Source organism: Somniosus microcephalus, chromosome 24, assembly GCF_052327205.1.
Source record: "Somniosus microcephalus isolate GS21.2 chromosome 24, FLI_Smic_1.0, whole genome shotgun sequence".
NCBI lineage: Eukaryota > Metazoa > Chordata > Chondrichthyes > Squaliformes > Somniosidae > Somniosus > Somniosus microcephalus.
In genome coordinates, this window is record NC_141010.1 from 5,419,352 (window position 1) to 5,435,172 (window position 15,821).

The following is a 15,821-nucleotide window of genomic DNA, read 5'->3' on the forward strand; positions in this document are numbered from 1 at the left end:
AGGAATATAAACCTTAGGCAGAACACCTGACTGTGAGCATTATACAAATTATAGCGGTCAGCCTTAGACTGAGGACTGAGATGAGGGGAAATTTCTTCACTCAGAGGGTGGTGAATCTTTGGAATTCTCGACCCCAGAGGGCTGTGCATGCTCAGTCGTTGAGTATATTCAAGGCTGAGATCGATAGATTTTTGGACACTAGGGGGATCAAGGGATATGGGGATCGGGCGGGAAAGTGGAGTCTCAGGTGGACGTAAAAGATTCCACGGCACCAGTGCAGTACTGAGGGAGCACCGCACTGTCGGAGGGGCAGTACTGAGGGAGTGCCGCACTGTCAGAGGGGCAGTACTGAGGGAGCGCCACACTGTCGGAGGGGCAGTACTGAGGGAGTGCCGCACTGTCGGAGGGGCAGTACTGAGGGAGCGCAGCACTGTCGGAGGGGCAGTACTGAGGGAGCGCCGCACTGCCAGAGGGGCAGTACTGAGGGAGCGCCGCACTGTCGGAGGGGCAGTACTGAGGGAGTGCTGCAGTGTCGGAGGGGCAGTACTGAGGGAGTGCCGCACTGTCGGAGGGGCAGTACTGAGGGAGTGCCGCACTGTCAGAGGGGCAGTACTGAGGGAGCGCCACACTGTCGGAGGGGCAGTACTGAGGGAGTGCCGCACTGTCGGAGGGGCAGTACTGAGGGAGCGCAGCACTGTCGGAGGGGCAGTACTGAGGGAGCGCCGCACTGCCAGAGGGGCAGTACTGAGGGAGCGCCGCACTGTCGGAGGGGCAGTACTGAGGGAGTGCCGCACTGTCGGAGGGGCAGTACTGAGGGAGTGCCGCACTGTCGGAGGGGCAGTACTGGGAGCGCCGCACTGTCGGAGGGGCAGTACTGAGGGAGCGCTGCACTGTCGGAGGTGCAGTACTGAGGGAGCGCTGCACTGTCGGAGGGGCAGTACTGAGGGAGCGCCGCACTGTCGGAGGGGCAGTACTGAGGGAGCACCGCACTGTCGGTGGGGCAGTACTGAGGGATTGCTGCACTGTCAGAGGGGCAGTACTGAGGGAGCGCTGCACTGTCGGAGGGGCAGCACTGAGGGAGAGCCGCACTGTCGGAGGGGTAGTGCTGAGGGAGCGCTGCACTGTCGGAGGGGCAGTACTGAGGGAGCGCTGCACTGTCGGAGGGGCAGCACTGAGGGAGTGCCGCACTGTCGGAGGGGCAGTACTGAGGGAGTGCTGCACTGTCAGAGGGGCAGTACTGAGGGGGTGCTGCACTGTTGGAGGTGCCATCTTTCGGACGAGATGTTAAATTGAGGCCCCGTCTGCCCTCTCAGGTGGAAGTAAAAGATCCCATGGCACTATTTTGAATAAGAGCAGGAGAGTTTCCCCAGTGTCCTGGGGCTAATATTAATGCCTCACCCCTGCTCTTCCTCGAATAATGCCATGGGATCTTTGATATCCACCTGAGGGAGCAGACAGGTCTCGGTTTAGCGTCTCATCCGAAAGGCGGCAGCTCCGACAGTGCAGCGCTCCCTCAGTACTGCACTGGGAGTGTCAGCCTGGATCTTGTGCTCAAGTCTCTGGAGCGAGACTTGAACCCACAGCCTTCTGGACCTGGAAGCGAGAGTGCTACTCACTGAGCCTCAACTGACACATCTAGGAAGAAGAAGACTAAGACATTTTAGAAAGCACAGCAGTAAGTGAAATAAATGTAGCCAGCTGCAGGCATCGCACGGATTGGCGGCTGGTCGGTAGAGAAAGATCCCAGAAAGAAACCTCTTTATTTATAATTCTTTGGCTATTCTGAAAGAGGTTAGTCAGGTTCAGCCCCCGGAGGGCTTGTAAACACTTGACAATGGCTTGTTTGTTGTCCTGTTTCCTTCCCTTTCCCAAGGCTTTTCCTGGCCAGTTTTGACTTGTACAATGGGATGTTTGTGAGGATCCAATATTTCCCGTCATTGGGAAATGTCAGTCAGTCAGTAAATCATTCGTTTGTTACAGACACCAGATCGGGTGTGGGTTGGGTGTGGGGGGAGGGGGGAAGGAAGGAATTCCGTGAGCTCAGTATATATTTTAATATCACAGTTGAGATTTCCACACAGATAACAATTACAAAAAAAAAGAGGAAGGAATTCACTCCTTTACAGGTTGGGAGACAGATTGAAGCTGGCTTCTCTCGCCAGTCTTCGGCAGTTTCAAGGCATCCCATTGGGATGTGGGCATCGTTGGCAAGGCCAGCATTTATTGCCCATCCCTTATTGCCGCTTGAGAAGGTGGTGGTGAGCCGCCGCCTTGAACCGCTGCAGTCCGTGTGGTGAAGGTGCTCCCACAGTGCTGTTAGGGAGGGAGTTCCAGGATTTTGACCCAGCGACGATGAAGGAACGGCCGATATATTCCTAAGTCAGGATGGTGTGTGACTTGGAGGGGAACTTGGAGGTGGTGGTGTTCTCATGCTCCTGCTGCCCTTGTCCTTCTAGGTGGAAGAGGTCGCGGGTTTGGGAGGTGCTGCCGAAGAAGCCTTGACGAGTTGCTGCAGTGCATCTTGTAGATGGTACACACTGCAGCCACGGTGCGCCGGTGGTGGAGGGAGTGAATGTTTAAGGTGGTGGATGGGGTGCCAATCAAGCGGGCTGCTTTGTTCTGGATGGTGTTGAGCTTCTTGAGTGTTGTTGGAGTTGCACTCATCCAGGCAAGTGGAGAGTATTCCATCACACTCCTGACTTGTGCCTTGTAGATGGTGGAAAGGTTTTGGGGAGTCAGGAGGTGAGACACTCGCCACAGAATACCTAGCCTCTGACCTGCTCTTGTTGCCACAGTATTTATGTGGCTGGTCCAGTTAAGTTTCTGGTTAATGGTGACCCCCCAGGATGTTGATGGTGGGGGATTCGGCGATGGTAATGCCATTGAATGTCAAGGGGAGGTGGTTAGACTCTCGCTTGTTGGAGATAGTCATTGCCTGGCACTTCTGTGGCGTGAATGTTACCTGCCACTTATCAGCCCAAGCCTGAACGTCATCCAGGTCTTGTTGCATGGGGGCATGGACTGCTTCATTATCTGAGGAGCTGTGAATGGCGCTGAACACTGTGCAGTCCCCATTTCTGACCTTACGTTGGAGGGAAGGTCATTGATGAAGCAGCTGAAGATGGTTGGGCCTAGGACACTGCCCTGAGGAACTCCTGCAGCGATGTCCTGGGGCTGTGATGATTGACCTTCAACCATCACCATTGCCTGGTCCCTAAGCTCTGGAATTCCCTCCCTAAACCTCTCCGCTTCTCTACCTCTCTCTCCTCCTTTAAGACGCTCCTTAAAACCTGCCTCTTTGACCAAGCTTTTGGTCACCTATCCTAATAGCTCCTTATGTGGCTCGGTGTCAAATTATGTTTGCTAAAGCTCCTGTGAAGCGCCTTGGGTCATTTTACTACGTTAAAGGCGCTATATAAATGCACGTTGTTGTTAAGGAGCCCCGGCAGTTAAAATTGCGGTGGGTTCATTCTGGCAGGTGGGAATCTAACTGAAACCAGCAGTTTCAAAACATTAATTCCCCATCCCCAGTGCCTCTGCGTGAAGCAGGGTGGAATAGGAAAAAAACATTGGCTATATTCACAACCAAAAGAGACACAATGAGACCAGAGAAAGGGTCGAGCCAGGCCTTCAACCACAGGGCTGTTTAGAGGTAGTTCACCATTCACTTTGCGATCACAATTCAAGACTTTTGACACATTCTAATCCAATTGGCTTTCAGTCTCTTTGAATCCTCCCTGTTGACACCCTCACCTGCACCAGTGAGAGAGGACCCGCACATTGAGTGAGTGTCAGCGAATCCACTTCCACTGCCAGTGAACAGGTGGCTGACCAAGACAGTGAAAGAGAAGATCAAAATCTAATCAAATTACAAAGCAAATGGTTTGCAATCTGCTTCGCTCTGGTTTGGAGCCAGTCAATCAGGTAATTACATTTGCGACACTGAGGTTAATTCGATTAGTGCCTCACTTCACTGCTGGTATCAATTGGCTTTTATTTCTGGAAGAACCTTTCGAAAGAAAATGGAAAGGGAGAAAATGCAGATTTCATTACAAATAAGAAAGGCGCCTATTGCTCCTAAACTATGTTTGTGCACGGTTTTGAGCCAGATGATGGGTGCCTTGTTCATAGGGATATTTACTCAGCCCCTGCTTCATTTCCCAATGCAATGTTTGGCTTAATTGGATTTTTAAAATCTCATCATTTTTTTTCCAAATCCCTCCATGGCCTCGTCTCTCCCTATCTCTGTAACTTCCTCCAGCCCTACAACTCTCCGAGATCTCTGCGCTCCTCCAATTCTGGCCTCTTGAGCATCCCCGATTTCCATCGCTCCACCATTGGCGGCCGTGCCTTCAGCTGCCTGGGCCCCAAGCTCTGGAATTCCCTCCCTAAACCTCTCCACCTCTCTCTCCACCTTTAAGACGTTCCTCAAACCGACCCCTTTGACCGAGGTTCTGGTCGCCTGCTCTAATATCCTTGTGTGGCTCGGTGCCCCATTGTGTCTCATTACGCTCCTGTGAAGCGCCTTGGGGCATTTTACTACATTAAAGATGCTATATAAGTGCGAGTTGTTGTTGTTGATATACAGAAATAATTTACTTCCCCATGTCAGCTTTGCGCTGTATTTTATGAACCTTCGGATATTCCCTCAATCTCCCCACACCACTGAGATCAGCTTCCTGCCAAATTCAAAATCCCAATCTTATGAAATAGGTCCGGGGCAGAATTTGGAGATCATGGAAATAATTCCCAGTCTAATCCATTCAGAGAAGGAATGCCTGTCCATTTAAGAGTAACACTGTGTATGTGATGTTGAACATTAACTGCCAGCTTGAGCAGGAGGTCCCTTTAAATAAAGTTTGTTATACAGTGGGAGTAAATTTTGCTTTTACTAAGTTAAGGAGTGTTGGATTTGAGGAATGAAACACTCATTTTACTTTTTGCACCAAGTGTCAGTATTGAGTACTCCCAGGGCAGGTACAGCACGGGTTAGATACAGAGTAAAGCTCCCTCTACACTGTCCCATCAAACACTCCCAGGGCAGGGACAGCATGGGTTAGATACAGAGTAAAGCTCCCTCTACACTGTCCCGTCAAACACTCCCAGGGCAGGTACAGCACGGGTTAGATACAGAGTAAAGCTCCCTCTACACTGTCCCATCAAACACTCCCAGGGCAGGTACAGCACGGGTTAGATACAGAGTAAAGCTCCCTCTACACTGTCCCATCAAACACTCCCAGGGCAGGTACAGCATGGGTTAGATACAGAGTAAAGCTCCCTCTACACTGTCCCATCAAACACTCCCAGGGCAGGTACAGCACGGGTTAGATACAGAGTAAAGCTCCCTCTACACTGTCCCATCAAACACTCCTAGGGCAGCTATCCAATTAGTCCAACTCCCCCTGCTCTTTCCCATAGCCCTGCAAATGTCTCCTTTTCAAGTTTATATCCAATTCCCCTTTTGAAAGTTACTGTTGAATCTGCTTCCACCACCCTTTCAGGCAGCGCATTCCAGATCATAACAACTCGCTGCATAAAAAAATTCTCCTCATTTCCCTCTGTTTTTTTTGCTAATTATCTTAAATCTGTGTCCTCTGGTTACCGACCCTTCTGCCAGTGGCAACAGTTTCTCCTTATTTACTCTATCCAAACCCTTCGTAATTTTGAACACCTCTATCAAATCTCCTCTTAACCTTCTCTGCTCTAAGGAGAACAACCCCAGCTTCTCTAGTCTGTCCACATAACTGAAGTTCCTCATCCCTGGGACCATTCTCGTAAATCTCCTCTGCACCCTCTCCAAGGCCTTGACATCCTTCCTAAAGTGTGGTGCCCAGAATTGGCCACAATACTCCAGCTGGGGCCTCACCAGTATTTTAGAAAGGTTTGTACTCTCTGCCTCTATTTATAAAGACAAGGATCCCCGTATGCTTTTTTAACAGTCTTATCAACTTGTCCTGCCACCTTCAAGGTTGTGTGTACACCCCCAGGGCTCTCTGTTCCTGCACCCCCAGCTCGCTCTGTTCCTGCACCCCCAGGGCTCTCTGTTCCTGCACCCCCAGCTCTCTCTGTTCCTGCACCCCCAGGGCTCTCTGTTCCTGCACCCCCAGCTCTCTCTGTTCCTCCACCCCCAGCTCTCTCTGTTCCTACACCCCCAGGGCTCTCTATTCCTGCACCCCCAGGTCTCTCTGTTCCTGCACCCCCAGCTCTCTCTGTTCCTGCACCCCCAGCTCTCTCTGTTCCTCCACCCCCAGCTCTCTCTGTTCCTACACCCCCAGCTCTCTCTGTTCCTGCACCCCCAGGGCTCTCTGTTCCTGCACCCCCAGCTCTCTCTGTTCCTGCACCCCCAGCTCTCTCTGTTCCTACACCCCCAGCTCTCTCTGTTCCTACACCCCCAGCTCTCTCTGTTCCTACACCCCCAGCTCTCTCTGTTCCTACACCCCCAGGTCTCTCTGTTCCTGCACCCCCTTTAAAATTGTACCATTTCGTTTATATTTGCCTCGCCTCATTTTTCCTTTCAAAATGTATCACTTCACAATTCTCTGTGTTAAATTCCCTCTGCCATGTGTCTGCCCATTTCACCAGTCTGTCTATGCTTTCCTGAAGTCTGTTACTATCCTCCTCACTGTTTACTGTATTTCCAAGTTTTGTGTCATTTGCAAATTTTGAAATTGTGCCCTGTCCAAGTCATTAGTATCTATCAAAAAGAGCAGTGGTCCCCATAGCGACCCCTGGGGAACACCACTGTATACCTCCCTCCAGGCCCATTCACCACTCTCTGCTTTCTGTCTCTTAGCCAATTTCGTATCCATGCTGCCACTATTCCTTTAATCCCATGGGCTTCAATCTTGCTAACAATTCTATTATGTGGCACTTTATCAAACGCTTTCTGAAATTCCATATATACAACATCAACCGTACTCGCCTCATCCAACCTCTCCATTACTTCATGTTTAAACTAACTTGGCAGGGGGATGGGGTACAGAGTGGAGCTATAGTAGGGGGTGATTTACAGCCAAATACAGAGGAAAAAACAAGTCAGCTGGGAAGGCAGAGCAAATATGTGAAGGCAAAAGGGAATATGGCAGGGCTGGAAGGCATTTATTTTAATGCAAGGAGTCTTGCAAATAAGGTGGATGAACTGAAAGTGTTGTTGAACACATGGGAGTACGATATTGTTGCTATCACGGAGACATGGTTGAGGGAGGGTCAGGACTGGCAGCTCAATATTCCGGGGTATAGAATCTTCAGGCGAGACAGAGGGGGGAGTAAAAGGGGAGGGGGTGTTGCAATATTAATTAAGGAGTCAATTACTGCTGTAAGGAGGGATGATATATTAGCGGGTTCCTCTAATGAGGCCATATGGGTAGAACTTAAAAACAAAAAGGGGGCAAGCACTTTGCTGGGAGTGTACTATAGGCCCCCAAACAGTCAGGGGGAGATTGAGGAACAGATATGTAGGCAAATCTCAGAAAAGTGCGAAAATAATAGGGTAATAATAGTGGGGGATTTCAACTTCCCCAATATTAATTGGGATAGTCAGAGTGTGAAAGGCTTAGAGGGTGCAGAATTCTTAAAGTGCATCCAGGAGAGCTTTTTGAGCCAACATGTAGAAAGTCCTACAAGAGAGGGGGCGGTCCTGGACCTAATTCTGGGGAATGTAGCCGGGCAAGTGGTGGAAGTATCAGTAGGAGAGCATTTTGGCGACAGTGACCATAATTCAATGAGATTTAAGGTGGTCATGGAAAAAGACAAAGACGGCCCGGAAATAAGGGTTCTAAATTGGGGGAAGGCCGATTTTAATATGATAAGGCAGGATCTGGCCAAAGTGGACTGGGAGCAGCTACTTATAGGAAAATCCACATCAAAACAGTGGGAGACTTTCAGAAGGGAAATAGAGAGAGGACAATGCCAACATGTTCCTGTAAAGATCAAGGGTGGGACCAACAAGCAAAGGGAACCTTGGATGACAAGAGATATACAAAAATGCATTAGAAATAAAAGGGGGGCTTTTGGCAGTTACAAAAGACTAAAGACGGAAGAAGCCCTAGAGGAGTATAAAAAGTGCAGGGGCATACTTAAAAAAGAAATTAGGAGGGCGAGGAGGGGCCATGAAATAACACTGGCGAGCAAAATAAAGGAAAATCCTAAGATGTTTTATAAGTATATTAAGGGCAAGAGGATAACCAGGGAAAGGGTAGGGCCCATTAGGGACCAAAGTGGCAATCTGTGTGTAGAGCCAGATGATGTAGGCGGGGTTTTAAATGAATTTTTTGCATCTGTGGTCACTATGGAGAAAGACAATGCAGACATAGAAATCGGGCAAGGGGACTGTGACATACTTGAACATATTAGCATCGAGAGGGAGGAGGTGCTAGCGGTTTTAGCAGGCCAAAAAGTGGATAAATCCCCAGGCCCGGACGAGATGTATCCCAGGCTGCTGTGGGAGGCAAAGGAGGAGATTGCAGGGGCTCTGACACAAATTTTCAGAACCTCTCTGGCCACAGGGGATGTACCAGAAGACTGGAGAACAGCTAATGTAGTACCACTATTCAAGAAGGGTAGCAGGGATAAACCAGGGAATTACAGGCCAGTGAGCCTAACATCTGTGGTAGGGAAATTATTGGAAAAAATTCTGAGGGACAAAATTAGTCTCCACTTGGAGAGGCAAGGATTAATCGGGGATAGTCAGCATGGCTTTGTCAAGGGTAAATCATGTCTGACAAATCTGATTGAATTTTTCGAGGGGGTGACTAGGGGGGTGGATGAGGGAAATGCTGTGGATGTGGTTTACATGGACTTCAGTAAAGCTTTGGACAAAGTCCCGCATAGGAGACTGGTCAAGAAGGTAAGAGCCCATGGGATCCAGGGTGCCTTGGCGCGTTGGATCCTAAACTGGCTGAGTGGCAGGAGGCAGAGGGTGATGGTCGAAGGTTGCTTTTGTGACTGGAAGCCTGTGTCCAGTGGGGTACCTCAGGGATCGGTGCTGGGTCCCTTGTTGTTTGTGATCTACATAAATGATTTGGATGAGAATGTAAAAGGTATGATCAGTAAGTTCGCAGATGACACGAAAATTGGTGGGGTGGTAAATTGCGAGGAGGAAAGCCTCAGGCTACAGGACGATATAAACGGGTTGGTCAGATGGGCGGAAAAGTGGCAAATGGAATTTAACCCTGAAAAGTGCGAGGTGATGCATTTTGGACGGACAAATAAGGCAAGGGAATACACAATGAGTGGTAGGACCCTAGGAAGTACAGAGGGTCAGAGGGACCTTGGTGTACATGTACATAGATCCCTGAAGGCAGCGGAACAGGTAGATAAGGTGGTTAAAAAGGCATATGGGATACTTGCCTTCATTAGCCGAGGCATAGAATATAAGAGCAGGGAGGTTATGATGGAGCTGTACAAAACGCTGGTGAGGCCACAGCTGGAGTACTGTGTGCAGTTCTGGTCACCTCACTATAGGAAGGATGTGATTGCTTTGGAGAGGGTGCAGAGAAGATTCACCACGATGTTACCTGGGATGGAGCGCCTCAGCTATGAAGAAAGACTAAACAGGCTGGGGTTGTTTTCCTTGGAGCAAAGAAGGCTGAGGGGGGACCTGATTGAGGTGTACAAAATGATGAGGGGCATAGATAGGGTAGATAAAGAGGAACTTTTCCCCTTAGTAGGGGGGTCAATAACAAGGGGGCATAGATTCAGGGTAAGGGGCAGGAGATTTAGAGGGGATTTGAGGAGGAACTTTTTCACCCAGAGGGTGGTTGGAATGTGGAACTCAATGCCTAAAAGGGTGGTAGAGGCAGGAACCCTCACAACATTTAAGAAGCATTTGGATGAGCACTTGAAATGCCATTGCATACAAGGCTATGGACCAAATGCTGGAAAATGGGATTAGACTGGACAGGGATGGATGGGCGGCGCAGACACGATGGGCCGAAGGGCCTCTTTCTGTGCTGTAAAACTCTATGACTCTATGACTCTATGACTTCACTGAACTCAATTAAGTTTGTCAGACATGATTTGCCTTTAACAAATCCATGTTGGCTGTCATTTATTAACCCTTGTTCTTCCAAGTGACAATTAATTTTGTCCCGAATTATGAACTCTAGAAGTTTCCCTACCACTGTAGTTAGGCTGTAGTTGCCTGGTTTATCCCTCTCCCCTTTTTTGAACAGGAGTGTAACATTTGACCCTGCAGTCCTCTGGCACCACCCCCATATTCATATCCAAGGACATTGTGGTCAGAGCCTCCGTTATCTCCACCCTTACTTCCCTCAGCAACCTAGGATTCATCCCATCCGGACCGGGTGACTTTTCTACTTTGAGCGCTGCCAACCATTTAAGTAGTTCCTCTTTATCTATTTCTATCTTATCCAATTTCTCTGCCCCCTCCTCCTTTAAAAAAGGACAATAGCAGAATCCTCTTCTTTAGTGAAGACAGATGCAAAGCACTCATTTCGTACCTCAGCCATGCCCTCTGGCTCCACAACATCCCAAAGTGCTTCACAGGTGCGTTATCAGACAAAACGTTGACACCGATCCACATAAACAGATACTAGGACAGGTGACCAAAAGCTGGGTCAAGGAGGTAGGTTTTAAGGAGCATCTTAAAGGGGAAGTGAGAGGTAGAGAGGCGGGGAGGTTTAGGGAGGGAATTCCAGAGCTTAGGGCCCAGGCAGCTGAAGGCGCGGCCGCCAATGGTGGAGCGATTAAAATCGAGGATGTACAAGAGGCCAGAATTGGAGGAGTGCAGAGATCTGGGAGGGTTGTAGAGCTGGAGGAGGTTACAGAGATAGGGTGGGTCGAGGGCCATGGAGGGATTTGAAAACAATTTTAAAATCAAGACATTGCTGAACCAGGAGCTAATCTAGGTCAGCAAGCACGGGGGGTGATGGGTGAACTGGACTTGGAGCAAGTTAGAACACGGGGCAGCAGAGTTTTGGATGAGCTCAGTTTTACAGCGGATGGAAGATCAGAGGCCGGCCTGGAGAGCGTTGGAATAGTCGAGTCTGGAGGTAACAACAGCATGGATGAGGGTTTCAGCACTATAATGTGGATAAATGTGAGGTTATCCACTTTGGTGGCAAAAACAGGAAGGCAGATTATTATTTGAATGGCAATAGATTGGGAGAAGGGGAAGTGCAAAGAGACCTGGGTGTTCTTGTGCACCAGTCGCTGAAGGTAAGCATGCAGGTGCAGCAGGCGGTTAAGAAGGCAAATGGTATGTTGGCCTTCGTAGCAAGAGGGTTCGAGTACAGGAACAAGGATGTCTTGCTACAGTCGTACAAGGCCTTGGTGAGACCGCACCTTGAGTATTGTGTGCAGTTTTGGTCGCCTTACCTGAGGAAGGACATTCTTGCCATGGAAGGAGTGCAGCGAAGATTCACCAGGCTGATACCTGGGATGGCAGGAATGACGTATGAGGAGAGATTGTGTCGATTGGGCTTATACTCACTGGAGTTTAGAAGATTGAGAGGGGATCTCATCGAAACCTATAAAATTCTGTCAGGCCTGGACGGACTAGATGCAGGAAGGATGTTTCTGATGGCCGGGGAGTCCAGAACCAGGGGTCATAGTCTAAGGATAAGGGGTAAGCCATTTAGGACTGAAATGAGGAGGAATTTCTTCACCCAGAGAGTGGTGAACCTGTGGAATTCTCTGCCACAGAGGGCGGTGGAGGCCAGTTCATTAAATATATTCAAGAAAGAGTTGGATATATTTCTTAAGGTTAAAGGGATCAAGGGATATGGGAAGAAGGCAGGGACAGGGTACTGAAATTGAATGATCAGCCATGATCTCATTGAATGGCGGAGCAGGCTCGAAGGGCCGAATGGCCTACTCCTGCTCCTATCTTCTATGTTTCTATGTTTCTATGCAGGGGGCGGAGACAGGCACGCCTCAAAGGATCAAATTGTACCTAAATTTGATGGAGAATCATGGGACGCTTTTGATCTCCACAAGCTTCGAGTGGTGGCCAAAACTTCATTTATTTTATTTGATTAAAGAATATCCCCGAACACTGAGTAATGAGCTGCGTGTGTGAACGTTGGAACAAGTCCGATTGGGTCGGACTGAGGCGGGGAGGAGTTGTGTGCTCACCTCTCGGTCTTTTTATTCCACAATTTGGCACCACAGTCAGTTATCACTGCGGCAAAGATATTTCTCCTGGCCCGGAGAACATAAAGGGAAGGGGATTATCCAGCATTTCACATTCTCCAGTAAGCGCTAAACACACAACGCCTTGGAAAGGTGCTAATGATAAATAGATACCAGGAGTATCCAATCATCATCCGAGCAATCCATCAACAGTGACAGACAGCAGAGGCGTAAAACAACAGCAGCCTTTAACACCAGTCCCTCTCGCTTGGTTTTCATAGAAAAGATACAGTGGAGTGACAGGATGAAGGCTGAGAGATTAATCAACCCACCCAGCGGATCAACCTTTCGCTAAATTTAATAAATAAGATTCCCCGTCCCTCATTGGGCAGCTGGTTTAATCTGTTCCTTTTTTTTAAGGGCCAGACGTGGACAGACTCATCTGCCCGTCCTGTCCCAGATCACTGCAGGAAGCAGATGTTGCCTCGCCGAATTACTGGCAGGCCTCTCGCTGAGCTGTCAGGAGGGCCCTTCTTTCTCCAACCCCTTCGCCATGGTAACAGCCTCTATCTGCCTCCTGCTGTCACCTCGCCTGCCCGTCTTCCTTTAGTCTGTGATTACTTCCATCTCCCCAGCAATGCAGCCCAGATTCTAATCATGTAACATTCAGTTCCTGTGGGTCTTCGGCGCAGAGCATTCAACAACAAAAAAACAAGAACATGGACGAGGTGGTCTCCATGGATACCGGCTTTGTAACCAGAGGAAGAGAGACCAGCAAAGTACAAGAAATCGCATTGGAGGTCGAGCATGAGATAGACAGAAACAAAATATTTGTTTACGAACCGTCAGGATCAGATGCACACGCCTGCCTAGCCCAGTATTTATCCCTCACCTAATACCAGACTAACTGGGCCATTAACCCATTGCTGTTTGTGGGAGCTTGCTGTGCTCAAATAGTCTGCTGCGTTTCCCTACATTACAACAGTGACTGCCCTCTGATTGGCTGTGAAGTGCTTTGGGACATCCTGAGGACATGAAAGGTGCTATAGAAATGCAAGTTCTCTCTATGCCGATTTTGTAGCACTGTGTGCTTGAAAAAGGAAAGACTTGCATTTATATAGCGCCTTTCACCACCTCAGGACGTCCCAAAGTGCTTTACAGCCAATGAAGTACTTTTTTTGAAGTGTGGTCACTGTTGTAATGTAGGAAACGTGGCAGCCAATTTGCGCACAGCAAGCTCCCACAAACAACAATCTGATAATGACCAGATAATCTGTCTTAGTGATGTTGATTGAGGGATAAATATTGGCCCCAGGATACCGGGGAGAACTCCCCTGCTCTTCTTCGAAATAGTGCCATGGGATCTTTTACGTCCACCTGAGAGAGCAGTCGGAGCCTCGGTTTAACCAAGTTATAAGGAACTAATAAAGAACTCTATGTTTCTCACATCACCAAAGTTCGGAAGTTATTGCCAGGGTTGAAAGACAGCTCCTGCCGCCTTATTGTAAACAACAACAACTTGCATTTATAAAGCGCCTTTAATGTAGTAAAACGTCCCAAGGCGCTGCACAGGGGCGATTATCAAACAAAATTTGACACCGAGCCACATAAGGAGAAATGAGGGCAGGTGACCAAAAGTTTGGTCAAAGAGGTCGGTTTTAAGGAGCGTCTTAAAGAAGGAGAGAGGCGGAGAGGTTTAGGGAGGGAATTCCAGAGCTTAGGGCACAGCTGGAGCGGAGGTTTTTATTATTCATTCCTGGGATGTGGGCGTCACTGGCACGGCCAGCATTTATTGCCCATCCCTAATTGCCCTTAAGAAGGTGGTGGCGAGCCACCTTTTTGAATACAACTGAGTGGCCTGTTAGGCCATTTCAGAGGGCAGTTAAGATTCAACCACATTGCTGTGGGTCTGGAGTCACATATAGGCCAGAGCAGCAGATTTCCTTCCCTAAAGGACATTAGTGAACCAGATGGGTTTGTTATGACAATCCAATAGTTTCATGGTCACCATTACTGATGCTAGCTTTTTATTCCTGATTTATTTTATCCACCGAATTTAAAGTCAGCTGCCCTGGTGGGATTTGAACTCATGTCACTTGTGATCATTAGGCCAGGCCTCTGGGATTACTAGTCCAGTAACATAACCACTATGCTACTGTACCCAGTAGGAGGCCAGAATTGGAGGAGCGCAGAGATCTCGGAGGGTTGTAGGGCAGGAGGAGATTACAGAGACAGGGAGGGGCAAGGCCACGGAGGGATTCCTGGGACTAGGGACAGGGTCACTGGCAAGGCTTGGAAGCATAAGCAGGAGCTAGGCCTGGTTAGTACCTGGAAGGGTGACCATCAGGGAAGACCAGGTGCAGAAGGTCACGGAAGGAGCCCCGAGGAGGGGTGGTTGGTGAGAAGGTCACGGAAGGAGCCCCGGGAGGAGCGGCTGGTGAGCAGGCCCGGGCGTTGGGCTGAAGATTGTCGGACAGGAGGGATGGTGGAAATGGAATGGCGGCGCGCACAGACGCAGCGGCTTTGCTTCTCCCAGGACGGTGCTATTTACGTTTAATGTTAATGTTATTTGTACTGGACTCATGGGAGCTTGCAAGATCACATTTCGTTGTTCATGTACTTGTGCATTGTACAATGACAATAAAGTTGAATTATTATTATTATTATTATTATTCGAACTCGCACAAATCACAGCTGAGCATGTCCCGAAAAATCTGTGGGAATCCCAATTGAGATTTGCACCCCCCTAACCCCCCCCCTCATGTTCTTGGGGACGGGGAGGAGATTGAAAGGCCATTAATGGAAATATTAACAAGACCCACCAGCCGGGTCAAGCATTGAATCTTCAACCAAATCCAAATTGATCCCGTGGAGACAAGACAGTTGAGGTAAGTGTCGCTTCAGGCAAGAGGACATGGTAATGGAAGAGTGGAACAGGGCCATGTTAATATCTTTTAAAGTATCTGATATCTTAGACTCTCAGTGAGCCAAGGTGGCAGAAACAGCTGATGCAAGTTACACAGTAACTTCTATTGTTGAGAGAGCTCACTCAGAGTATTCCGGGTACGGGGGTGCGGTGATTATGTTACCGTAACTAGTAATCCAGAGGCCTGGACTAATAATCTCAGGGAACGTGAGTTCAGATCCCACCATGGCCATTTGAGAAATTGAATTGAGCTTTTCTTAAAAAACTGAAATTAAAGAACTGGTCTCAGTAAAAGTGACCGTGAAACTGTCGTAAAAACCCAACTGGTTCACTAACGGCCTTTAGGGAAGGAAACCCGCCATCCTTACCCGGTCTGGGCCTATATGTGACTCCAGTCCCCACACCTACCTGTTTGACTCTTATCCAACGTTCCCTCTAATTTTGTTGGGCACCGCGCGGCCGGCTATGCGGGACAATCAGAACACAGCGCATGCGCGTTTTATTGTATTGAAAAGCCGGCAAGCCGCTGTGCGGGTTCCCTGGAGCACTGCGCGACCGCACAGCTTACAGGGAACATTGCTCTTAACTTATCTGAGAGGCTATAGCACGTCCCAAAGCACTTCACAGCCAATGAGGTACTTTTGAGGTGTAGCCACTGTTATTAGGCAAACATGGCAGCCTTACTGTAAGTACCAGAAATCTAGAAAGAAAGACTTGCATTTCTATAGCGCCTTTCACGACCACCAGACGTTTCAAAGTGCTTTACAGCCAATGAAGTACTGAGTGTAGTCACTGTTGTAAT